Here is a 27,288-nt window from a genome sequence, read left to right as displayed (position 1 = left end):
GCTATTTACGGAGGGACCATCAATCACTGCTCAACGCCTTTCCTCTAATCCCATAGCAGGAGAGTGGCTCAGCGTGAGGACTGAGACTGGAGGGTTATTGGCTCGTTCTCACACCAATCAGCGGGGCCATGGTCTCTGCGGCAGCCATGTTTGAAAGGGGCAACGTGAGGGCAACATTGGCCAAACAGGGCTGTCTACGCAAAAGAATAAATGGACTAAAATCCGACATCAGGAGTTATAACATTCAAAAACCAGTAGGAGAACACTTTAACCTCTCTGGTCACTCAAAAACAGACCTAAAAGTGGCCATTCTTCAACAGAAAAACTTCAAAACCAGACTCCAAGGTGAAAGTGCAGAACTGGAATTAATTCGCCAACTGAACACCATCAGATTAGGCCTGAATAAAGACTGGGAGTAAATACTACTTTATTCTTTGCCCCCATAATATACAGATTAGCAAAGAGAACTTGGTTCAAAACCCAAATTCAAAACCTCAAACTTCAGTCCCTGAAATCTGAAGCTATGTACATATACAAGAGCTATACACAGCAAATCCAAGCAAGGGCACTCTATTGGCAACCAGATAATGCGGTTCACTAGGCTGCTCTTTATGAGTCTGGTTTTAAAAAATAAGCAGTAATACAGCACTAAAAGTAATACAGTTACAACATGACACTTCATGGTTCAGGGGGAAAAACCTCAGGCAATTGCTAGGAATTCAGTGTGAAAGAGAGAGGAGGAGGAGTTAAGGGAAAGAAAACTATTTTTAATCCCTGTTCAGGGAAAAAAAAGCGGCGAATACAGGGCCACTGAACTCTCACTTTAGTTAACACAAGTAGGTTGTGTCTACAGATTTCTGAGGAGGACTCGGACTCTGAGGGGAAGTAGCCAGGAACACCAGCCATTGTGAAGGGGCACTAAGGTATATACAGGGTGACACTGATGAGCTCAGAGGGGGTTATTGTTCTGCCTGATGTATTAAAGACATGGAAGGGACAAGCAGTCAGCTCGCTACCTTGTGGGCCTAAACTGGCAATTCTCTATGGCATGGTCTACACTGGGCGGGGGGAGAAGGGGAACTGATCTAAGTTATGCAACTTCAGCTACACACATACAACCAGACCTCCCTTCACTCCTTAGAGACCAGGATGTTCTTTCAGCTTTCCTGCGGCACGGGCCCTTCACATTCAGAGGAGCAAGCTGGGCACACACCCTATGGATCTGTTTTCTGGGAAGGGGTGTACAGTACACAGCCATTTAGAATTTGGCTCTTGATGTCTGTATTCTAAACCCAATTATTAATTCCTAGCCAGACAGACCTCTCACCCTACACTATGCCACACCATCCATCCAACCCCAGCCCTTCCTATCAACCCCACACTGCGCCATGATGTCCAGCTTCCCCCCCACACCTGCGCCACTCACCCACTATGGCGCCCCCGCCCTTTCCACCTCAGTCTTGGCTGGTTAAACTGTACTGGGAGATCCCTGCCACGGGCCAGTCTGTCCTCAATCCACCAGGGGTGATGGCAGAGGCCCCAGCCACCAGACCCCTTTCATCTCCGAAGGCTAGAGCAGGAAAGAGGGAGTGGGCAGGGGGTCTACAGGACAGACGAGCTGAGGGTAGATGTTCGGGGGTGGGGTCTAGGTCAGTGGTCTTCACCCTGCAGTACGTGGCTCCCTGGAGGTCTTCAGAGCATGTCTGAGATGTCCAAGGTGGTCTGCACCTCCATTTGAAATGCTTGGAAGGGTCCACAAATGAAAAAGGTTGCAAACCACTGGGTTACAGAACAGGATGTTAGATCAGGGTGGGTGTTGGGGAGGGGTTTACAAATGGAGGAAGTGGAGGGGTCATGGTATTGGGGAGGGTCTGAAGGGAATGCCAGGGGGTCAGAGGGAGGATAGGGGGCTAGAGAGGTATTGGGGGGCTAAAAGTTGGGCTGGCAACTAAAAGAGTGGTGGGGGGGCTAGAAGAGGGAGGGGGTGGGAGGTATTTGGGGGGCTAGAAGAGTGGGGGAGGATGGGAGGTATTTGGATGAAGGAAGCTAGAAGAGGAAGGGGTGGGAGGTTTTTGGGGGGTAGGACTAGAAGAAGGGTGAATTTAGGGGGAGAGGAACTAGAAGACAAGGAGGACGGGAGGTATTTGGGGAGAGGGGGTCTAGAAGAGGAGGGGTGGGAGTGATTGGGGGCAAGGGACAAGAAGAAGGGAGGATGGAAGATATTTGGGGGGCAGGGGGCTAGACAAGAGGGGTAGAAAGCATTTGGGGGGAGGTATTTGAGGGCAGAGAGAAAGAGAGGGGGCAGCAGGTATTTGGGGCAGGAGATAGAAGGTGGTGGGAGGTATTTGGGGGGCAGGGGTAGAAGGGGGCTGGCAGGTATTGGGGAGGGGCTAGAAGGGGGGGAATAGGAGGCATTCGGGGGCCAAGGGCTAGGCAAGGGGGCAGGAAGTATTTCAGGGGCAGGGAGTATTTGGGGGGGGGCGTGTGGAGAGCATTTGGGGGCAGGGGTAGAAGGGGGTGGGAGGTATTTGGGGAGGAGGCCGGAAGGGTATTGAGGAATAAGGGTAGAAGGGAATAGGAAGCATTGGGGGGCTGGGGGGTATTTGGGAAGCTCAGGGAGGACCCCCCGCCGCCTTTACCTGCTCCCGTTCCGGACTGCGCCACCTGCTGCTCAAAAGCCGCCTCCCGAAAGCCTCAGGGTCACGTGACGCCCCTGACGAAGCTCCGCCCCTCCCGATACAGCCAATAGGAAGAGGAAACAGAGCCCTGACCAATCGGAGCAAAAGAAAAATCACCCCCACTCCCCTCTGTTTGAGTGCGAGGGTGGGGGCTGCCTGGAGTGATCATACCCCCGCTCCAGGGTGTAGGAGGGACCAGACCCCCCCCAGAGTGGAGCGGGGGTGCAGACACTCAGGAGCTGGTGGCACTTTGCACAGCCAATGCTGTGATGAGTTGATGAGTCTCAGCCTTGAGGGCCAGGTGCTCCTGATGTCACCCACCTCCCAGCCCCCCAGCTTGTCTAGGGGGCGCCTCCCTTTACCCCCCTGGGAGCTGGGGAGCCAGTGGCAGTGGTTGTGTAGGGGGCCATGCTAACAAACTAACCCCTCGCACCAGACTCACTCGATCCTTCTGGAGGACTTTATTCTGGTGAGGGGGACCCTGATTTCCAGCCTTCCCTGGGGGAAGCTCCCCGAATGGGCTCTCTGCTGCGGAGCTGCAAGATCCTCCCACTCCCCACAAGCAGGGGTTGGGAGTGGGGTAAGTGCCCCTGAGGCAGTCACATCCCCCCCGCCCCCACCGGCTACATACTGGGAATCCAGGCTGGGAGGCAGAGGGCTCTTCCGGTCGTGGGGTTCCCTGCAGACTGGTGGCATTCACAAGGAGAACCGAGATGGCCTGACACCCCAACCCCTCTACGAGCTCCCGCCCGTGCCTACCCCCCATGCCTGCTGCCTCTTGAGCAGCCATCCCTACGGTCTCCTCAATCCCTCCCCCCAGCTGTCTCCCCTCCCCCCCCGCCCGCTCCTGTGATATCCCCCTCTCTACACTTTCTCCCTGCAGCTTGCCCCATTCCCTCCCTGATTCCCAGTTTCACTCCCTGACATCTCTCCAACCCCACCTTGCCCCATCACAGCACTTATCCCCCTCTAGTACCCTGGCCTCTGCTCCCTGGGGTGCGCTTAAGAGGCCCCCACTCCCTAGCCACTCCACTCACCAGAATTTGAAGATGTTGGCTTTGAGGAAGGGGGGCCTGGGCTAGGCCAGCTGCTTGGGCAGATCCTGGTGAAAGAGAGAAGAGCGGGCAAGGCTGAGAGGCCCTTCCCTTGTCTTGGGGGAGGGAAGGGGGTCCTACAATTTGGCCCAGCATCACCTTCGCACACACAGAGGAGACATCAGCTCCCAGAAGGCCGTGCTCCATGTCCAGTCCCGCAGGGATGAGACCAAAATCCACCAGTGACCCCCCACACCACTACCCCCATCAGCAGTCAAGCCGGGGAATCACTCCCTTCTCTCCTGCGAGGGCTGCAGAACTCCCTGCCCCCTGCAACACCAGCTTCCTCGCCATGTACCCCGGAGTGGGTTCGGATAAGGGTGGGTTTATTCTTTCTATTCCTCAGATCTAGCCCTCAGTCCCAGTCTACCCATACGTGATCCAGGGTCTGGAGCAGTTGGCTGCTTACCCAGGGGTACCAAGGAGCTGCCAGGAGAAGAGACTAGGTTCTCCAAGGCTCTGCATCCATTCACATTGGTACCCGTCTCACACATGGGGAAACTGAGACATCAGGGAGGGCGATATGGGCTGCACCAGATCAGATTGGGAGTCTGTGGGAGAGCCAGGAATAGAAGCCTGGAGTCCTGGCTCCATGGGCTGCTTGGGACTCCTCCATTTGGGGAGGCTGGGCGCTCCCGGACTGCAGCCTTGCCCCAAGGCTCACTCCCGCTCAGCATCCCCTGGGCCCTTCTACCCACCACCCATGCCTGGCTCTCAGTCTCCCCTGGTCTAACCACTAGACCCAGCAGGGCTGGAACAATTTTTATAGTGGGAGGTGCTGAGAGCCAGTGAACAAAACTGTGTTAGGCCTGAATAAAGATATAGCAGACAAAACCAGATATGCCAACCTGACCAAAGTCAGGCTAACAGAGGTTTGTGGGTAATCCCTGAGTGGAAAACACTGAGAAGCAGCAGCATGTCTCACAAGTGCTGGGAAAAAGTAAGATAAGAGAGAAGCTGCATTCCTGGCATAGTACCAGATGTGCTGTGTTCGGGCAGCTCCTTCGAAGAACTGATAAGAGCCCTAGTTTCCCAGCCTCCTTGTTTTCACTCCCTGGTTTTGTTCTTTGTTTGTTTTTAACTCCCCTACATTTCTAACTTTAGGCATGCATGTATACTAAAGGTGTCTAGTTTCTAGTTGTTAGAAGAAGGGGGTGGGTTGCTCTAGTGAATAATTTATGACACGACGGAACTGTCTATATAGGCTTATACTAAGATGTAGAGGGCGGGCTGGTTCTCTCTGGAGACGAGCTGCTCTCTATTGATGCGTGCACTTGTCAATAAAGAGCTTTTGATTGGACCTTGCTGGTGTTGCCTGTCTCTCTCGCGGTCAGACGACGTACTTTGCCGTCTGGGTTAGAGTCCCTGACATCTTTGGCGACTCCGCCGGGACCTGTCTGACTCTCCGGCTGGGGATCGGACTCTGAGGCAACGCAGCGCGCATCCTCCGGTTTAGAGGAGCCTTGCCTGGTGATCTGATCTCTGCGTTGGCGATAAGGCGTGTTCTGTGAACCAGCTGAAGCTCGTAGAAATCCAGCGACGTCCACCTACCCGTTGAGCAGGGTCCAGGTTGTCGGGGTTAGAGTCCCTGACAACTTAGGTCTGGGTTAGAGTCCCAGTCCAGGTCTGGGTTAAAGTCCCAGTCCAGGTTTGCGCAGGATCCAAGTTGTCTGGGTTAGAATCCCAGCCTGGGTTTGAGTCCCAGTCCAGGTATTCGAGTCCCTGGAGAGGTAAGCAAGCACTCAACGCGGGGAGGTGGGGGTTAGAGTCCCTTTACCTCGACCCGGGAAAGAGGGGTTAGAGTCCCTTCACAAAGAGGGGTTAGAGTCCCTTCATTAAAATGGGACAAGTTGGCAGTAAGCGCCCGGGGGACGCCCTGTTGTCTCTGATACTTAGAGATTGGAAAGAGATTTCTGAGACAGCTGGTCTAGTTAAATTTAAGATGAAAAATCTGTGTTGGATCCAATGGCCATTATTTACCTTTTATTTGTCCCCAACTAGAGACTGGCTGGAGGGTGAAACCTTTTCCACAGATAGGATGAACTCCTTAAGGGATATTTTGGTTGATCTTAGGCCGGGACAAATGGATTACTTGTTTGTATGGTATAACTATGAACCCATGGAGGGATGGATAGCTTTTGAAGCTGTTTGTATGGAGAGCTCTTGTAAAAAAATCCCCCACCATATGCCCCAGAGCTGCACCGGGAGGAGGACAATTTTGTTCCTGTTCTTCCCCGTCTGGTGGAGTGCAAGGATTCAAAAGCAGGTTAGGGACAGTTCAGGGACAGAGGAGAATCAAGGGGGAGCTCAGAGTGATGTTCCCTCATCTTCAGAGGAATCAGGCAGCCTCACCCCCTCTGTGCAGCCTCCAGCCAGCCTTTCGCAAACTTGGTCAGGGACTGCTTTTCAAACACCCCCAATATTACAGCAGCCCTCATCCTTGCCCTTGTGGACCCCCACTAGGTTACTTAACTCCATGAGGGAGAATGTTTCTGAGACACCCCTGATATTACAAGCCTCGTTGAGAACTTATCTGGTTCCACTCGTTGCTGGGGGACATGAGATGGTTTTTACCCATACCCTGTTTGCAACTTCAAATTTGTTTAACTGGCAGTGCACTATGCCTCACTTATGAGACAATCCTGAGGCAGTGAAAAGAATGTTCTGCACAATCTTTTTCACTCATGTGCCCACTTGGGCAAATGTAAAGCAATTATTAGATACTCTCATGACAGAAGATGAAAGACAAAAAGTAAAAGAAAAATATGCAGCTCATTTGAATGCACCTTGGCTAATTACTGACCCTAACTGGAATCCCAATAATCCAGCTCAAAAGACAAAGTTGGATGGATTTTTGAAAGCTGTTTTGAATGGTATTAGAGATGCAGGGGAGGCTACTCCAAACTGGAGCAAGGTGACTGCTTGTGTTCAGCATCCAGATAAGCACCCCTCTGACTTTTGTGCTCGACTGATTTGTGAAGTTAGAAAGCATGGGAATTTAAATCCTGAAACTGATCATGGAAAGGAGATGGTTAAAATGGTTTTCATGTCACAATGTTCAAAGGATATTGCAAAGAGATTTAGAGAGCATCCAGATGGTACGCAAGGGAAAAGTTTGTCTGAAGTAGTTAGCATTGCTACTAGAATGTTTAATGGGAAAGAGAAAAAGAAAGAAAAAGACATAACGAACGGGTTAATTTAAAAATCATCTTGGCCCAGGGATGGAAGGAGGGGGTTGCTCTGCGTTCAGGGTCAGGAATCGGTGCGGACTGTGCTTGGTGCAGGGAGGGGCTGCTTTCGGCCCCAGCTGGCTGTGAAGAAAAAAATATAGACAGAGGCGAAGCAAAGGAAATACAAGTTACAGAACTGAGATTACATTTGCAAAGATTAACTGTCCAGTAAGATCCAACAGTGTGCCTTTGTGACCCTGGAATCGGTGTGGCTTGGTGACACCAAAGAAGCCACAGGCAGCCGACCTGGACTGGAATCTCTGAAAGAGACACCGCAGGAGATTCCAGGGTGTAAGAGAACAGCCCTCCCAAGAGCAGAAGCATGTTGGAAATTCTGGACAAGCTGTATACACCTTCCACCTCTCCCCCTCTTCTGAACTTTATACACAGAAGTGGCCAGTCTGGACGTACGTATGTAAGTATGAAAGGAGCTTCGGGCTTGGGGCATTAATATTTTCCTGAGTGATATGAGAGCGTTCCCAACACTCTCCGTTGTTGTTTTATTATTTTATTAATGAAGCTTTAAAATTCAGTTATATGGTGTGTTTTCCTTATCTTCCCCCAACGATCCTGTAGTGTCAGCCTGATCACCTGACATGAGGGATAGATTGGTAACAGAAATTTGTCACAGTTTGGTGAGCAATTAAGAAGGGGGGAGCCCTGCAGAATTTACACCATCTATTTGTTTTACCCTTGTTTTTTTATGTTTGCTTTGCTTGGTACTGTTGGTGTTATATGCTGAGAACTGCATGAGTAAAAGTGAGTCCTAATAGGATAAAGAAACACTATCTGGTTCTGGTTCTGTTCTATTTAACCAGTTACTGTTGTTTTTTTGCTCTGTTCATTTGGGTGTTAGGAGTGTGGGCGGAACTGAACCTCTTGTTCGTAATTCCTTGGAGTGGAAGCCATGTGTGCGAGAAAGCTCTGAGGTTGAATTGAGATCCTTCTGTCCCGTCCCCTGTAGCGGTCAGTGTATAGAAGTGGGAAAGTCTGGCTTAGATTGTAATTCCCTCTGCTCTCTGTGTAATTCTCTTTTCTGTTTAAGTGTCAAACAGATGAATGAGTCTCTGGGTAAACCCTCTAAGAATAGTCCTTCAAATTATATGTTAAGTAAATGGCCTTTGCCCAATGGGCCATGTGTCTTCGTCCAGGTGGCAAGCCTCATGAAGGAGGACTCGGGTAGTCTTGTGAGTAAGAATGTTTAAGGGAAGAGACCAGGCATGGTGGGGGCTAGTTGAGAAGCCCACCCTCCTATCTAAAATGGTAGTGGAACAAGTTGGTGCCCATGGAAGGGACGGTTCAGTGAGAAAAGCAGGATCGGGCCCAAGCGGGCAGGCAACAGACAGAGAGATTGGAAAACAGGTTGTAAAACTTTAAGGGTGTAGTGGAAGGAAGGAGTAAGTAAGTGTAAGCATGGGGATTTCAAATACCCAGGACTTACTTGGAATGGTGATTTAAGTTGATAAAAGTGGCTGTTGGGAGACAAGCAAGTGATTTAAGGGAGAGTGAGAAGTTAACTCTGTAGTTACTGGAGGAAACAGCAGTTGAACTTTGTAAAAATGCTAAAGAGGAAAGTTCTTGGTGTCTTTAAAATGTTTGTAAATAAGTTGAGGCAAATAAATTAATTGCAATCATTTAGAATTTAGTTAAATTAGCTGAAGAATGTATATAGTGTTATGTAATTGAAATTTTATTAGGCTGTAAGGGCACTATAAGTAGTGATGTTTTCTTTCAGTGTTTGAAAGCAAGAGTTAAAAGTAAAAAGCAAGCCAGAAAGCATCTGTATTAATGCAAATTATCTAACTGATAAGGTAGGAGCCACTGAAACCTGGGCTGCCTATGAAACACACAAAATATGGGATAATTCCTCTGTTTTTCCTGAAATCAACAAAGGTATTTGTCTATTTTAAGCAATGATTGTCTTCCCAGAAGGGGTAGACCTCTGTTTTTTTGTCTTTCAGATAATCAGAGAAAACTGATGCCAGCTGAACAGCATTCAACGTACCATGCATTTACTGGCACAATAGGAATTATGTTTTGTGTTCTATGTTCTGTCTTGTGGTGTTTGTCTTGTGGCCGAAATTTTTGTGTTTAATATTTTTATAAAATAGTCTAGTTTAAAATCAAACAAAAAGGTTAAATTAAAATGCAGATACTTGTTTTGTTCAACTTGAAATACAAAGTGTTTAGATAAATCAGAAGAATGTGATATACTAAAGTCTAATGCATTTCCTTAAGTAAGGAAAAGAAACTTTATTGGTCAAATTGTTAATTGCAAAAATTGTTGTTAAAATTTGCATACCAACAGTCTTTGAAAGCAAGGACATTAAAAGTTAACCCACTCCCCATATTGTACATGGGATCTTTCTGGCTACCTCAAATTTCTAGCCAGAGGGCTGGGGATGGTGGAAGGCTATTGAAATAGAGGTTGTATTGAGTGAACTCCTCAAAGTGGGTGTGCTTGTCCTGGCTTGTTGCTCGAAAGCTCTGTAATAAGGTTATTTTAGTAAAAGGGTATGTGTGGCATATATTAAATAATAAGACTAATGTACTGTATAATGACAATGTGTAGGTGTTCATTGTTGGGAAAAAGGTGTATAAGTAAAAAGTGAAAGTTTCCTTTGCAGGTTAAAAGAAGCCAGGAAGGGAAGAAGGACAAAGAACAGAATGAATTAACTGAAAAAATAAAATAAAATAAAATAAAATAGCAAGCTCAGGCTATAGATAAGACAGTGACTCCATTCAAGAACACTGCTCACATTTAAGACTTGGTTAACAACCAGGAAAAGGAGGGCTTGAATTTGCCCACGCAGCTATGAGATCTGAAAAACACTGCCAGGCACTAATGAAATGTGTTAAGTTTCTTTTCTCACAGGTAAGGAAGCGCTACCCAAAGACCCTAGCAGCCCTGCCACTCCTTGGAACCAGGAGACGGGATTGATGTAAAGGTCCACCAACGAAAGACTGCCTTGGCTCCATGCTGGAAAGGCTCTTAAGTCCTGATGACTACCAATACCGCTGTGAAGCACCAAAGACTGGCTGCTTGGACCCAAGATTCTCACTGCAAAAAGACCCCTCCACATTGGGAGAATTCTCCTACTGATGATTAGCCTATTTCACCTTCTAACTCCACTGTGCCTTCTGGACAGTAGGAAAAAAGTACAAGGTGACATGCTAGTAACCTCTCCCTTATCCACTGACAGATCTATTGTGCCTTTGAATTTTTCTACAAAAAGCAAAGCCATTACAGGGTTATGTGCTAGTAACCTCTGCCCTGTAGGGATGCTGCACCACGACTGTTTTGGGAAAGAAGAAGGAACACTCACTCCACTAAAATTGCCAAAGTCCAGGAATTCCTGACTAGAAAGGACATTAAGAACTGACCCTGGTGAAGAAACAAAGAATTGTTCAGTGACAGAAAAAATTTGTGGGACCCATGCTTGGGAATGTGGTATTGATTGGATTTTGGGGTTTATTCTACAGGCTGTGCCCTGTGTTCTGGATAAATTCTTCAGCATGTATTGCTCTCTCTAATTGGATTTTAAATAACAAGTACCCGAAGAGTTTGTTCTGCCACTGGAAATTTTACCTGTATTGAAACCATTCCAGTGACTAATAATGTAACCCCCTCCTATGCTATTAATGTCAATGCCTTTTAAAAGTACCTGAAAATAGTTAAATAACAAATGTAATATAGTACTACACCAAGGAAAGATGGTGTTAAATATCACTGAGGCTGGGAAGGCATTGCAGTGGGATCTAGTATGTTTGGAGATTCAGGATTTCCTAAATAACCAGCTGATGGCCATTCGGAGTAATCTTGAGTACCAGACTTGGCCCACTGCCCTTACAGACACATCAGGAGTACCATCTGATCTGTGGTCATGGAGATATACTAAAGACTTTCTGGGTGGAAGTGTAAACATTTACAGTGCTCCTTCCAAGCATTTGGACCGGGGGGTGTGGGCTTCCACATACCAAATCCTGACGGGTCCATGGGGAGGATGCACATGGGACTGGATTATTCACCGAAACATCTGGGAAATTAGACCACTTGGTATACCTAACTGATTTATAGTCAGTGCCCCAATCCCTTAGTTGTCAGACAAACAGGATTCCACTCTTTTGTCCATGCACTCATTCCTGGATTGTGGGTGGCTAAGCTCAAGAGAACAGTTGTAAATATTTCTGCAGAGCTTGAAAAAAACAGCTAATGCATTAATAGACGCTTTCCAAAAGTTGCAACGAGAGACTGATGAAGTAGCAGAAGTAACTTTGCAAAATAGACGTGTGCTAAATGCCATGAATGCTGAATTAGGGAGGGGCTTGTGCTCGCATTGGGGGAACATGTTGCTTTGCTGTTAATCACTCTGGCTTAATTGACAAAGATTTACAAGCTATTAAGAATGTTGCTGTTGTTTTTGATGCTATATCTCTTGATCACACTTTTAGTTTTAAGGACCTCCACTCAGACCTTGGGTCATGGTTTACTAGCCTCCCCTGTACAATTGTTAGATGGATATGTGACCCAAGAGTCCCATTATGGTCCTCTAGGCACAAAGGGGGGATTGTTAGGCCTGAATAAAGATATAGCAGACAAAACCAGGTATGCCAACCTGACCAAAGTCAGGCTAACAGAGGTTTGTGGGTAATCCCTGAGTGGAAAACACTGAGAAGCAGCAGCATGTCTCACAAGTGCTGGGAAAAAGTAAGATAAGAGAGAAGCTGCATTCCTGGCATAGTACCAGATGTGCTGTGTTCGGGCAGCTCCTTCGAAGAACTGATAAGAGCCCTAGTTTCCCAGCCTCCTTGTTTTCACTCCCTGGTTTTGTTCTTTGTTTGTTTTTAACTCCCCTACATTTCTAACTTTAGGCATGCATGTATACTAAAGGTGTCTAGTTTCTAGTTGTTAGAAGAAGGGGGTGGGTTGCTCTAGTGAATAATTTATGACACGACGGAACTGTCTATATAGGCTTATACTAAGATGTAGAGGGCGGGCTGGTTCTCTCTGGAGACGAGCTGCTCTCTATTGATGCGTGCACTTGTCAATAAAGAGCTTTTGATTTGACCTTGCTGGTGTTGCCTGTCTCTCTCGCGGTCAGACAACGAACTTTGCCGTCTGGGTTAGAGTCCCTGACAACTGTAAACCCTGTCAAGAATGGAAACCACTTCAAGCCAGCTGGTGCACCACGACTGGCCCTCACTCCCTTCCCAGAGCTAGCGGTGGGACCCGGATACCCTGGCTCCCAACCCCCACTCTAACCACTAGACACCACTTCCCTCCCAGAGCTGGGGATAAGAACCAGGAGTCCTGGCTCCCAGCCCGACTGTGGGCTCAACTGAGCATCGCTTACCATCAGGTTGGAGGGGACGAGTCATGGACGGCACGTACCATGGGCTGGGGCAGGCTGTGTCTCCCCAAACAGGCCAGTGTAGCCCTGCCCATGCTCTGCCCGGAAGGCCCCCTCCTGCTCGCCCTTCCCTCTTGGCCCCAGCCCAGGCCGGCTGGCTGCTCCTCCCCAGGGCAGCGTGCTGGAGCTGGGACTAGGGTGTCCATGGCCAGCCTGTGGCTGGGACATGAGGTGGCTGGGGGGCACCTGGGGATACCCACCATGTGCTTGCGAAGGAAGGGCTGGGGGGGCTGTGTGCTGCCTGCCCTGCACTCAGGAGCTGGGGGGGCCGTGCACTGTCCGCCCACCCAACATTTGGGGACTTGGGCTCACGGGTGGAGGGGGGCGCATGTGTCCCCCACTGAGCATGCTAGGGGAAGTCACAGGGGGGCATTCTGGTCTCCGGTGGGGGAAGGGGACCAGGAGGGGCAGGGCCAGTTGGGGGGAATTGGATGCTCCATAAAACAGCCAATGGATCAGATCAATGGGCCAATCTAATCTGTATCCCCCCCCCAACATCAGATTAATTGGGCCATCTAGCCTGGTATCCCCCTCCCCACAACAGTATCAATGGGCCCATCTAGCCTAGTATACCTCACCCCACATGAGATCAACGGGCCCATCTAACCTTGTTATCCCTACCCCATATCAGATCAATGGGCCGATCTCGCCTCTATTCCCCCACCCCAACATCAGATCAATGGGGACCATCTCAATTGGTATCTCCCCCACATCAGATCAATGGTCTCATCTAACCTGGTATCTCCCCCACATCAGATCAATGGGCCCATCTAGCCTCATATCCCCCGCCTCACATTAGATCAATGGGTCCATCTAGCCTGGTATCCCCCACCCAACATCAAATCAATTGGCCCATCTAGCCCCGTAACTCCCCCACATCAGATCAATGGGCCCATCTAGCCTCGTATCCCCCACCCAACATCAAATCAATTGGCCCATCTAGCCCCGTAACTCCCCCACATCAGATCAATAGGCCCATCTAGCCTGGTATCCCACTTCCCACATTGGATCAATGGGCCCATCTAGCCTGCTATCCCCCTCCCCAACATGAGATCAATGGTCTGTGGCACGCAACCTTAAACAGCTCAAGTTGGTTAACGTGATCAAATTTTTGCTTGTTTTTTTACATGTATCTTGTTTTTAGTAACCCACATGAAATACACAGATTAACTTAGTTCGTCTCCAGTGTAATAGGGACCAAGGTTCTATAACAAAAGCTCTGTGTCTGGTCTGGTTTTTCCAGTTCTTTAGCACACATATGCCTGCTTTCGATACTTTCGCAGTTGTTGCGCAGACATTCCTTTTCACTGAATTTGTGCAAGCGCATTACTAACTATTGTGTAAGAAATGTAGTGCTTGACTGCTAAGAAGCACTGCAAGTCTTCTGTAAGAAAGCATCTTGCTCTCCCCAGCTGAGCTCTCTTTCAGTAAGAGAAGGGGCTGTGTCTGAGGCTGGGAGCCCAGTGTGGAGGCTGCTCCAGCATGGCCAGCAGCAGGGCAGTGCAGTGGGACCGGGGATAGCATGGGGAGTGGGTGGCTCCTGTATAGAGAGGAAGTGTGGGCTGCAGGCATGGTCAAGATGGACACTGTCCTGATGGGAGAAACAGGGGCCTATCTGCCTGGTTTGCCTTCTGCCCTGGATCCCTGAGCTCCTCCACAGACCTGAGAGGGGGCTGCCCGAGGCTGTAGTAGGCCAGGGTGGACAAGTATCCCAGACAGCGAAGAGAGGAGCAGCCTCTCCTGCAGGGTCAGTGAAAATGAAGCAGGGAGCGGCTGGGCCCAGGGAACTGAAAGAAGAACTTAGGGCCTATCTCTGATGCAGATCTTGCAGCCCAGGCTACACCCTGAGTGTGAGGAGACAGTCGCAGCTTGGGGTGGATGGATCTGGTGGTTCAAATCTGGGGGCTGGGGTTGGAGGAATGGCTGGAATTAGGGATCAGAAGTCTGTTTGGGTTTGGAGTGCAGGGTTGGAGCTGCGTCTTTGGGATGTATTGCATGTAGGGTAAAGAACTGGGTATTTGGGAACAGTCTTACTTTTGGTGGGGGGTCTGTTCAGCTGTGGCACTTGTGGAGCACTGGGAGTTGGAAGTGGAGTAGTTGAGGGAATGATTTGATGTTGACATTTTAGACTGTGGGTAGGAGCTGGGCTTTGGTCTGCACTCCTGGCATTTCACCAGAGGGTCTTGTGTTTTTGTCTGAAAACCTGATCCTCCTTTCCCTTTCAGATCTTCCTCGCTCAGCTTGTACACCTGACAAAAAAATCTGAGTCTCAGGAATTCCGCGTAGGCGTCTGCAGGGCAAGGTGGTCCCTGAAATCCAGCAGCTGGGAGGCCACTTGCAGTGGTTTGTAGCCCCCACCCCTGCCTTCTTCTAGGAGGCAGCAGAGAGCACCTGACACTGCTGCAACAGGAGATCGAAGCCACCCAGTCCAAGGAGGATCGGCAAGGCGAGGAGTTAGTGATAGATGCCTGGAGCCCCTGCCTCTCAGGTTTGCCTGGGGTAACAGTGCCTGAGTGACATGGTAAACCCATGGCTCGTTCTGCCAGCTGCAGTGTGGAAACCAGCCCCCTGGAGCCCATGCAGAGTGCAGGGTTAGGAATGTGCAGGTAACACGATGGCCTTAAGGTGCAAAAGGCTGCTGTGAGGGGGAATGTCAATCTGCCTACTGGCCCAGAAAGACCATGCCTAAAGGCTGATAAGATGGATCCATGGCCCAGTTCCTTTCTAGCACCTTGGGGAGAAAGAGAGAAGATGTGGGCTGGAGAGATGAGGATTTTGGCTCAGGCCCAGTTGATGAGAAAAGCCCCTCCTGTAAGCAATGTCCAGCTTCCCTTGCCCTGATTCCTCCTCCGTCCTGGCCTAAATAAACTTCCTATCACCAACAGAAAGAGATCATGTCCTCTGGTAAAGAGGTCCTCACTTCTTGGAGGCACATTTATGCTTCCCTGCCATTTCCAAGCTACCCTCTCCCTGTCATGGCAGAAACAGACCGAAGTCAAGAGGCAGAAGATCGTCTGGGAGCAGGAAGAGCTGCCTGGGTTCGTGGCAGGATTGGGGCCAGAGAAGTTCCTGCTGGAAGAGCTAGCGGGAACCAGAGCCACTGTCAAGAGAAGGGATGAGGGTGACTCTAAACTCTCCGGGGAGATTTCCCTGTCCAACGAAAGGGGTGGAGAGAAGGGGCAGTTTCCACTGACCCAATCCCTGAAGGTCAGACTCTGTTATTGCCATGATAATATGCAGCATTTCTATGGAAGCTTCTCAGCCCTAGCCCCCAAAGCATTTCACAAGGTGGGCTCAGTGGCATTATCCCTATGTTACAAAGGGGGAAAGCAAAGTTACTGTCACTCACTCAGCGTGACAGTCCTTGTTGTCCAGTCAGGCAGCCAGATTGGACTCCATGGGGAAGGAATGTCCTCTTTTCCTCATGATACTTTGGTGCCACGTGGTAAAGGACCATTGTTTCCAATCTAATCCTGGCATCCGTGGGGCTGAGAGCAATGCTACTGAAGCAGGGAGTGGTGTTCTATGAACAATTTGATATATGCCATAGCTCTCCCTAGCTTTCTTCTCTGGGATGAAAACCAACAGCTGAGTGCCTGCTATTTCGATCAGAGTTCTTGCCAAATCCTTCACCGTGCTGAAAGTACACTTCCCTGGAGTCGAATCATGTAGCAAACCACCCAAAATCTCAGTAGTGCTAGGCATGAATAGCTTCTGCAAACATGGCCAGTTTATTCCTTTAAACTGGTGGCACAGGTGTCAGTTAGGAACCAGGCATAAGCCTAGGTCACAGTCTCCGTTAGCTACCTGAGATGGGGGTTCTAAGCAAAAAGAGTTCTTTATTTTCCTGCAACTCTCTCAGCTTCAACACTGATTGTATTTTACACATCTTTGCAGTTCCTGCTAGGGGTGACCATGACGTCACCAAAACCGCCCTTTTCTTCCCTTCACATTGTCATAGTTAGGGACAGCATTTCCTAAACCATGGGATTAGGTAGGAGATGACTTCAGGAGTAATGTCCTGTAGAGCTGAGACATACCAAGGTACGATCCAGACTAATGAGCAGCTGTATTACCCCTGCCCTGAAATCTTGGGTGCCTTATAATGCCTTCTGAAGTTGCTTCCACCTGGACCACTCCCAAAGAGCCTTCCAGCAGGCAAGCCACACCCTGAGTCTCTGTGTGTAACTTCAGCCCGCCAGCCACACTGGGGTTACACTTTGTCTCTCTCCAGCCATGCTTCTACTACATGGTGACCCCCCAATATACCCCCAGCCCCAGATTTCCCAGAAATGCAGCTCCTGGACAGTACAGAATCTCTCAAGGCCAATAAACCTTTAGGAGAATAATATGTAAGATTATTTCAAAGAGTTATTCAGAAACATCAGTTTAAACACACTGACTTAGAAAGATATAAACTAGATATCACAATGACAAAGAGATTTTATATGCGTACAGGTAATGAGGCATAACAGTCATTAATTGGCTACAAGAAAAAGAAAGATAAAATGCTTACTAACACATACTTAAGAAATTATCTTTGTTTCAAAGCAAATTTTTCTAAACACATGCTTCAGTAGTCTTCCTGACCCAACTCCTTAGGGCGGGACCTCTCCATCAAAGTTAAACAGATGTATTATTTTGTCTTCTCAGGTGTGGAGAATGCAATAGGCAGGAAGAGATGTGTTTTGTGGGTGTCTGCCACTTCTGTCCCTGGGGGAACCTGGTGACTAACAATTGCTTTGCAGTGGGAAGAAAAGCTTAATTGTGATACCCCAAATTCGTTTGGACTACAGAACAGTGACTGAGGTTGTCATAAACAGATAGCTAAGGGTTAATGTCTCTTTCACCTGAAGCACCTGACCAGAGGACCAATCAGAAAACCGGATTTTTTCAACTTTGGGTGGAGGGAACTGAGTGTTTTTGTCTTTGTTTCTGGCTGCCTGCTTGCTCTGAGCTTTGGAGAAGTAGTTCTACTTTCTAGTCTTCTGTTTCTAAGTGTAAGGACAAAGAGATCAGATAGTAAGTTTTATGGTTTCTTTTCTTTGGTATTTGCATGAATATAAGTGCTGGAGTGCTTTGATTTGTATTCTTTTGGAATAAGGCTGTTTATTCAATATTCTTTTAAGCAATTGACCCTGTGTTGTATCATCTAATACAGAGAGAACATTTGTACTTATTTTTCTTTCTTTTTATATAAAGCTTTCTTTTAAGACCTGTTGGAGTTTTTCTTTACTTCAGGGAAATTGAGTCTGTACTCACCAGGGAATTGGTGGGAGGAAGAAATCAAGGGGAGATTTGTGTGTTGGATTGCTAGCCTGACTTTGCATTCCCTCTGGGGGAATAGGAAAGTACTTTTTGTTTCCAGGATTGGGAACAGAGAGGGAGATTCACTCTGTTTGGATTCACAGAGCTTGTGTCTGTGTATCTCTCCAGGAGCACCTGGAGGGGGGAAGGGAAAAAGGATTATTTCCCTTGGTTGTGAGACTCAAGGGATTTGGGTCTTGGGGTCCCCAGGGAAGGTTTTTCAGAGGGACCAGAGTGCCCCAAAACACTCTAATTTTTTGGGTGGTGGCAGCAGGTACCAGGTCCAAGCTGGTAACTAAGCTTGGAGGTTTTCATGCTAACCCCCATATTTTGGACGCTAAGGTCCAAATCTGGGACTAAGGTTATTACATGGTGTGCAGCTGGTGGGACTAGAATCCAGAAGCCAGTAGGAATATTATATTTTTCTCTTTTCTGCTAAGGGCTTTTTAGCAGAGAGAAACAGTTGGTTTTAAAAGGGAACCAGAGAGAATTTTTTTTTCTGCTCTCTCTCGCAGTTTGTGGCTTGCATGTTAAGGGTCTTTTGTCATGCAATAGCCCTCCCATTAGGAGTCAAGTACCAGCACTTATAGGCATGCAAATAAAGTGGTTTTTCTGGTTTCCCTTCATTGAACATTAGCTAGAGAGAGAAAAGGAAAATTAGCTAAAGGCACTGTTGCTAGGCAGACTTCAGGAGGCAACAGAGAACCTGCAGTGCAGAAGATAAACACCGGAGGGCACCCCAACACAAGAAAACAGGAATCATGACTTCTAAGGCAAAAATTGACGCCGAAGAGCAAATCAAAGAAGCTGAACACAGGCGACAACTGGAAATAAAACAAAAAGAGATGGAGATGAAAGAAAGAGAAGAACAGATCAAAGAGACAGCCTTCCAAAGAGAACAGGCAGCTCAAGAGGCAGCACACAAAAGAAAACTAGAAGAAGAAGAGGTGGCCCACCGCCGAGAAATGGAAAAGCACCAAAAAGAAATGGAAAAACAACAAAAAGAAATGGAAAAACAACAAAAAGAGAATGAAGAGAAGGAAAAACAGAGAAAACATGAACTGGAGTTGGCAAAAGCTGGGCTGCATGTGCCAGCCAACCCTAACAACCCGGCGCCCATTATTGCTCCACAGCACAGGAAATTTCCCACCTACAAGGCAGGTGATGACACCGAGGCCTTCTTGGAAAATTTTGAAAGAGCCTGTCTTGGGTACAGCATTCCCGAAGACCAGTACATGGTAGAATTGAGGTCACAGCTCAGTGGACCTTTAGCAGAGGTGGCAGCTGAAATGCCTAAGCACCAAATGAATGACTATAAACTTTTTCTAACCAAGGCCAGATACAGGATGGGGATAACCCCAGATCATGCCCGTCGGCGCTTCAGAACCCAAAAGTGGAAACCAGAGGTGTCATTTCCCAAACACGCCTACTACATTGCAAAAAACTATGAGGCCTGGCTAACAGGAAACAACATTCAAACCTTGGAAGAACTGAACCTCCTCATACAAATGGAGCAGTTCTTGGATGGTGTTCCTGAAGACATCACGCGGTACATACAAGATGGAAACCCCAAGAATATCGCTGAGGCGGGGGAGATTGGAGCCAAATGGATGGAACTGGCAGAAAGCAAGAAAGCTACTGTCAAGGGGAACGATTACCCCCGGGGGCACACAGACCATAAACCCTACAACCGAGGACAGCCAAAGACCCCACATACCACCCAAGTAAAGCCACAGATACCCTACCCTTCAACCTTACCAGTCTCCAGTAACTCACCTCGGCCCAGTGACCCATCAGATGGAAGATGCTTTAAGTGTAATGAACTGGGACATATCAAGGCCAAGTGTCCCAAGAACACCATGCGAGTGCAATTCATTACACCACCATCACACCAAAGATCCCCAGGCCCGGATGCCTCTCAAATACCCTTGGAGCGAAGGGAAAATTTGAGAGTGGGCGGAAAGAAGGTTACTGCGTGGAGAGACACGGGGGCACAAGTGTCAGCTATCCACCAATCCTTCGTTGACCCCAAATTCATCAACCCAAAGGCCAAAGTTACAATTTACCCCTTCATGTCACAAGCTGTAGACTTGCCTACAGCTCAACTGCCTGTCCAGTACAAAGGCTGGTCAGGAATGTGGACTTTTGCAGTCTATGACAATTATCCTATCCCCATGCTACTGGGGGAAGACTTGGCCAACCAGGTGAGGCGGGCCAAGAGAGTGGGAATGGTTACACGTAGCCAAACCAGGCAAGCTTCCAGACCCATTCCTGTTCCTGAGCCGTCCACAGAGGCCCCGTCTGTGTTACCAGAGACCCAGACAGAGGTAGTGGACCCGGATTCCATGCCTACCACTGAAACAGCCACAGCATCTCCAGTCCCAGGCCCGGAACTGGAACAACAACCAGCACCAGCAAGTGCAACTACATCTTTAAACTCAACGCCAGAGGGCGCCAGCGAGCCAAAACTGGCAGAAGCAACAGACAGCCATACCCAAAAGGCTCAGCCAGAGCCTGAAATACCCTCAGGTGCACCAGCGGAGAGCGGTTCACCAGCAACGGAAACAACCCCCATCACCTACATCGCTTCCAGAGGGACCAAGCCCAAGTCCACAGTCTGAGGAAGAACTGGTGACCCCAGCCTCAAGGGAGCAGTTCCAGACTGAACAGGAAGCGGATGACAGCCTTCAGAAAGCGTGGGCGGCGGCACGGAGCACCCCACCGCCTCTCAGCTCTTCTAATCGATCCCGGTTTGTTATAGACCAAGGACTTTTATACAAGGAAATTCTTTCTGGTGGACACCGGGAAGAATGGCAGCCGCAAAAACAGTTGGTGGTTCCAACTAAGTACCGGGAGAAGCTCTTAAGCTTAGCCCATGATCATCCCAGTGGCCATGCTGGGGTGAACAGAACCAAGGACCGGTTGGGGAAGTCCTTCCACTGGGAGGGGATGGGCAAGGATGTTGCCAAGTATGTCCGGTCTTGTGAGGTATGCCAAAGAGTGGGAAAGCCTCAAGACCAGGTCAAGGCCCCTCTCCAGCCACTCCCCATAATTGAGGTCCCATTTCAGCGAGTAGCTGTGGATATTCTGGGCCCTTTCCCAAAAAAGACGCCCAGAGGAAAGCAGTACGTACTGACTTTAGTGGACTTTGCTACCCGATGGCCAGAAGCAGTCGCTCTAGGCAACACCAGGGCTAACACTGTGTGCCTGGCCCTAACAGACATCTTTGCCAGGGTAGGTTGGCCCTCTGACATCCTTACAGATTCAGGGTCTAATTTCCTGGCAGGGACCATGGAAAAACTGTGGGAAACTCATGGGGTGAATCACTTGGTTGCCACCCCGTACCACCATCAAACCAATGGCCTGGTGGAAAGGTTCAATGGAACTTTGGGGGCCATGATACGAAAATTCATCAACGAATTCTCCAATAATTGGGACCTAGTGTTGCAGCAGTTGCTGTTTGCCTACAGGGCTGTACCACATCCCAGTTTAGGGTTTTCACCATTTGAACTTGTGTATGGTCACGAGGTTAAGGGGCCATTACAGTTGGTAAAGCAGCAATGGGAGGGGTTTACGCCTTCTCCAGGAACTAACATTCTGGACTTTGTAAGCAACCTACAAAGCACCCTCCGACACTCTCTAGCCCTTGCTAGAGAGAATCTAAAGGATGCTCAGGAAGAGCAAAAGGCCTGGTATGACAGACATGCCAGAGAACGTTCCTTCAAGGTAGGAGACCAGGTTATGGTCTTGAAGGCGCAACAGGCCCATAAGATGGAAGCATCATGGGAAGGGCCCTTCACGGTCCAAGAGCGCCTGGGAGCTGTAAACTACCTCATAGCATTTCCCAATTCCTCACTAAAGCCTAAAGTGTACCATGTTAATTCTCTCAAGCCTTTCTATTCCAGAGACTTACAGGTTTGTCAGTTTACAGTCCAGGGAGATGATGCTGAGTGGCCTGACGGTGTCTACTACGACGGGAAAAAAGACGGTGGCGTGGAAGAGGTGAACCTCTCAACCACCCTGAAACGTCTGCAGCGGCAACAAATCAAGGAGCTGTGCACTAGCTTCACCCCATTGTTCTCAGCCACCCCAGGACGGACTGAACGGGCATACCACTCCATTGATACAGGTAATGCTCACCCAATCAAAACCCCACCCTACCGAGTGTCTCCTCATGCCCAAGCTGCTATAGAACGGGAGATCCAGAACATGCTACAGATGGGTATAATCCGCTCATCTACCAGTGCATGGGCATCTCCAGTGGTTCTGGTACCCAAACCAGATGGGGAAATACGCTTTTGCGTGGACTACCGTAAGCTCAATGCTGTAACTCGTCCGGACAACTATCCAATGCCACGTACCGATGAGCTATTGGAAAAGTTGGGACGTGCCCAGTTCATCTCTACAATAGACTTAACCAAGGGGTACTGGCAAGTACCGCTAGATGAACCTGCCAAGGAGAGGTCAGCATTCGTCACCCATGCGGGGGTGTATGAATTCAATGTCCTTCCTTTCGGCCTTCGAAATGCACCCGCCACCTTCCAGAGGCTGGTAGATGGTCTACTAGCTGGACTGGGAGAATTTGCAGTTGCCTACCTCGATGATGTGGCCATTTTTTCAGACTCCTGGCCCGAACACCTACTACACCTGGAAAAGGTCTTTGAGCGCATCAGGCAGGCAGGACTAACTGTTAAGGCCAAAAAGTGTCAAATAGGCCAAAACAGAGTGACTTACCTGGGGCACCAGGTGGGTCGAGGAACCATAAACCCCCTACAGGCCAAGGTGGATGCTATCCAAAAGTGGCCTGTCCCACGGTCCAAGAAGCAGGTCCAATCCTTCTTAGGCTTGGCCGGATACTACAGGCGATTTGTACCACACTACAGCCAAATCGCTGCACCACTGACCGACCTGACCAAAAAGACCCAGCCAAATGCAGTTAAGTGGACTGATGAGTGTCAAAAGGCCTTTACCCAACTTAAGGCAACGCTCATGTCTGACCCTGTGCTCAGGGCCCCGGATTTTGACAAGCCATTCCTAGTAACCACGGATGCATCTGAGCGTGGTATAGGAGCAGTGCTCATGCAGGAAGCAACAGATCACAACTTCCATCCTGTCGTGTTTCTCAGCAAGAAACTGTCTGAGAGGGAAAGTCACTGGTCAGTCAGTGAAAAGGAATGCTATGCCATTGTGTACGCCCTGGAAAAGCTACGCCCATATGTTTGGGGACGGCGGTTCCAACTACAAACTGACCATGCTGCACTAAAGTGGCTTCATACTGCCAAGGGGAACAACAAGAAACTTCTTCGTTGGAGTTTAGCTCTCCAAGATTTTGATTTTGAAATTCAAAACATCACAGGAGCTTCTAATAAAGTTGCTGATGCACTCTCCCGTGAGAGTTTCCCAGAATTCGGTAGTTAAAAAGTGTTCTTAAAATGTAGAAGTCTGTTAGTTATATACTTAGGAGTATATGTAAAGGTGTATGTGTTGTATTAATCTGTTTATTTTCAAGTTCTAGAAGGAAATCGCCGCCAGTGAGCTTCCCCACTGTCTGCAATTTGGGGGGCGTGTCATAAACAGATAGCTAAGGGTTAATGTCTCTTTCACCTGAAGCACCTGACCAGAGGACCAATCAGAAAACCGGATTTTTTCAACTTTGGGTGGAGGGAACTGAGTGTTTTTGTCTTTGTTTCTGGCTGCCTGCTTGCTCTGAGCTTTGGAGAAGTAGTTCTACTTTCTAGTCTTCTGTTTCTAAGTATAAGGACAAAGAGATCAGATAGTAAGTTTTATGGTTTCTTTTCTTTGGTATTTGCATGAATATAAGTGCTGGAGTGCTTTGATTTGTATTCTTTTGGAATAAGGCTGTTTATTCAATATTCTTTTAAGCAATTGACCCTGTGTTGTATCATCTAATACAGAGAGAACATTTGTACTTATTTTTCTTTCTTTTTATATAAAGCTTTCTTTTAAGACCTGTTGGAGTTTTTCTTTACTTCAGGGAAATTGAGTCTGTACTCACCAGGGAATTGGTGGGAGGAAGAAATCAAGGGGAGATTTGTGTGTTGGATTGCTAGCCTGACTTTGCATTCCCTCTGGGGGAATAGGAAAGTACTTTTTGTTTCCAGGATTGGGAACAGAGAGGGAGATTCACTCTGTTTGGATTCACAGAGCTTGTGTCTGTGTATCTCTCCAGGAGCACCTGGAGGGGGGAAGGGAAAAAGGATTATTTCCCTTGGTTGTGAGACTCAAGGGATTTGGGTCTTGGGGTCCCCAGGGAAGGTTTTTCAGAGGGACCAGAGTGCCCCAAAACACTCTAATTTTTTGGGTGGTGGCAGCAGGTACCAGGTCCAAGCTGGTAACTAAGCTTGGAGGTTTTCATGCTAACCCCCATATTTTGGACGCTAAGGTCCAAATCTGGGACTAAGGTTATTACAGAGGTCATGTCAGGTCTTGAGGAAATCTGCTAAATTAACCTGCTCGCTATATAGGGGCAATTTTCTTTAATTTTAAAAATAGTTATAATTTTCCATCAAGACAGCTAATACAAGTTAGCTAACTCCATGGAACAGCCTAGTGGAATCAAGACCCAGATAGATTTAACGTCCTCCCCCCATCGCTCCTCAGCTGCAGGGTGAGGGGTCACTGCACACCCAACTTACATGCATCTTGACCTCCTATACCCAGACACCCGCACCAGGCCTCACCCTGCATGCCCAAACTCCATCCCACTGAACCTCAACCCCTTCATCTGGAGCCCCCCTGCCCCCAGATCCCAACCCCTGCACCCAGAACACTCCCACTGAGCTCCCTGCCCTCAACCAACCTGCACCACTGAGTCCCCACATCCACACTCCCATCCCACTGACCCCCAACTAACTGCACCAATACCCCCACCAAGCCCCACTCCCCCAGCACCCAGACTCCCCTGCTGAGACCCCCTCACACCCAGTCCCCTCCACTGAGCCCCAACCACTTTTAGCTGGAAGCACTTGCAGAGTCCCATTACCCTTGCACCTGGAATCACCCCCAGCAAGTCTCTGTGTATCCAGATCCCCCTCACATCTACAACCCCCACTGAGCTGCTGCCACCCAGATTGTCCCACACAGAATCCTCTCACCCCACACCTGGATCCCCCCACACTGAGCCCTCCACACTTGGTTCCTCCTGGTTGAGCCTGCCTGCCCCACACCTGGTGGGCCCTAGCGTGTTTCTGGGGCAGACCTTGTGCTGTGTCAGGGTTGGGTGCAGCCTCACCATTGATTCCGTGTCCCAGGGGTGGAGGGTGGAGAGGCTGCAGGGTGATGTCCCACCCCTGTAAAGCCAGTGGTTTGTGCTCTCCACTGCCAGGCTGGAGCCTCCCCTGTGTGGATTCCCTGATGGCTAAGAAGCTGTGAGGGCCTACTGAACTTTTCCCCACACTCAACACACGTGTTATTTCTCTCTCCCGTGGGGATTCTCGGCTGGGTCCTGGTTTCCTTGATGCCTCTGTGAGTTCCCCTACAATTAACAGATTTTCCACCTTTCTGTGTTGGCTGGTTTCCCTGCTGATTCTCTGGCCTCGCTTGACCCTTACAGGCTTTTTTCCCTGCTCACATTTCCTGGACACACCCTCTTTCTGTGAGATTTAAAAATTGGGTGGAGAGTTAAGAGTTTAAAAAAATCAGTGTGGTGCTTGTACATGGTATAATTTAGAAGCCAAGATTCCTTCTTATTAGCACGAGTTTTGCTAAAGACTTGTTGGCATCTCATGGAAAATACTGCATGTTATGCAGCTCACCATTGTCATATTTTTATTCCTTTTTACCTGCATTAAAGAAGGATTTTAATTAAGAGCTCCTGCTTCTATTCATATTGCTTACTTCTTGCTGGAGGTTTTAAGACCAGATCCTCAGCTCATCAATCAATTAGAGTAGCTCTAGTGTCAAGGTCCAGATCTGTTACGATCCTGTTGTGTACAAATGTCATTAGTAATAGCAAAACAGGAGAGAAGGGAATGCTGGACATACCACGGGCAGATCCCTCTTTGAAGTTGGATGGTGTTCAGAGTTGTCCATGAGGTGGTTATTGAGGAATGCAGTGCCAGTACACTTGAGCTAATAGCATAATAATAATAATAGGAGATATACTAATCTCCTAGAACTGGAAGGAGCCTCGAAGGGTCATGGAGTCCAGCCCCCTGCCTTCACTAGCAGGGCCATTTTTTGCCCCAGATCTCTAAGTGACCCCCTCAAGGACTGAACTTACAATCTTGAATTTAGCAGGCCAATACTCAAACCACTGAGCTATCCTTTCCCCCCTACAGTTCCCAGTTTACCACATGTCTGAGAAGAGATGATAATGAGTAAGACACAAGAGGTATTTATTGTAATACCAATCACTAGTTCTTCTTTGAGTGCCTGTTCACGTCCATTCCACATTAGGCGTATGCACGCTGCATGCACGACCGTCAGAAACTTTTTCCCTTGCACCTCCGGCGGGGGCCCCCTGAGTGGTGCCACTGAGCCGTGCAGATATTCTCCCTGCTGGCTTGACCCCTTCCAGTTCCTTCTTCCATGGCAGCATTGGAACAGTCTCTTGCTCTCTTACGAGACGCAATCCCTTAGCCTTAGTGTTACAGAGCTGTTATCAGTTCGTTAGCAATCCCTCGTTGTGGATGCTTAGTAGATTAGGCAATTAAGTGTACTGGCACTGCATTCCTCAGCTCATCAATCAATCAGAGTAGCTCTAGTGTGAAGGTGCAGACCTGTTACGATCCTGTTGTGTACAAATGTCATTAGTAATAGCAAAACAGGAGAGAAGGGAATGCTGGACATACCACGGGCAGATCCCTCTTTGAAGTTGGATGGTGTTCAGAGTTGTCCATGAGGACAACTTGGAGGTTTCCAGCACCCACCCCGGGCCATGGGGCATGTTGCAGGCCCACGGGTTTAAGGCTTGTGTCATGCGCCACAAGCCTCTGCTGGTTAGTGACCCCCACGACTCCTGTCTACATTGCCTGGGGGAAGCACACCAAACGGAGCAGTGTAAGATTGGCAAGGTGTTCAAGCCTAGAACAAAGAAAGAGAGAGACTTTTGTTTGAAGCAGTTGTTGATGGAGGCCGTGCTGCAGCTATGAGGCCCGAAGCACCCAACATCAGCTCCAGCTTCCTCCGTGCAGAGTGCCCCAGATTCATCAAGAGACCTGGTGCCTGCCAAGCACCGGAAGCTGTCGGGCTCAGAGCGCCAAAGTAGGCCCCGGCATGGCTCATCCTCCCCGGTACAACCCAAGACACAGCCAAAGAAAGGGCACGGAAGTTCCCCGCAAAGGAGACCAGCACCATCCAAGGCCCCGAGCACCAGGAAGAGCGGGATGGATGCTGTACTGGTGCTGTCACTGGTGGTGCTGGCGCAACTTGTCCCACTGAGTCCAGCTCTAGGTGAAATCTGTGCGGACGACAGGCTGGAGAGAGTAATAGATTAACCCTCCATGCCTGACACCTTTGAGGCAGGGAAGGACCTCATCACTCCTGGTGTTGGTCCCGGTCAAGCTCTGAGTCCGTGGACTCCCATTTACCCCTGACTCAGAAGGAA

At 48.8% G+C, this 27,288-nt stretch overlaps 1 protein-coding gene and 1 long non-coding RNA gene across 3 annotated transcripts in view; one reads left to right on the top strand and one right to left on the bottom strand.

The window, feature by feature from the left end:
* LOC127033680 (dynamin-1-like protein) overlaps nucleotides 1–27,288 on the bottom strand; it is a 325,175-nt gene that overhangs the window by 9,269 nt on the left and 288,618 nt on the right. The window lies entirely within an intron of this gene.
* Nucleotides 6,347–12,067, top strand: LOC127033686 (uncharacterized). 2 transcript variants are annotated; one of them, XR_007769171.1, is made up of 2 exons: nucleotides 6,347–7,417; nucleotides 8,964–12,067. It is a non-coding gene; the product is annotated as an uncharacterized LOC127033686 (long non-coding RNA). The 2 variants fall into 2 exon arrangements; XR_007769170.1 differs by lacking the exon at nucleotides 6,347–7,417 and adding an exon at nucleotides 7,424–7,761.

The sequence above is a fragment of the Gopherus flavomarginatus genome, chromosome 13, assembly GCF_025201925.1.
Source record: "Gopherus flavomarginatus isolate rGopFla2 chromosome 13, rGopFla2.mat.asm, whole genome shotgun sequence".
Lineage (NCBI taxonomy): Eukaryota > Metazoa > Chordata > Testudines > Testudinidae > Gopherus > Gopherus flavomarginatus.
Note: the sequence above shows the minus strand (reverse complement) of the source record. Positions and strands in the feature narration are given on the sequence as shown.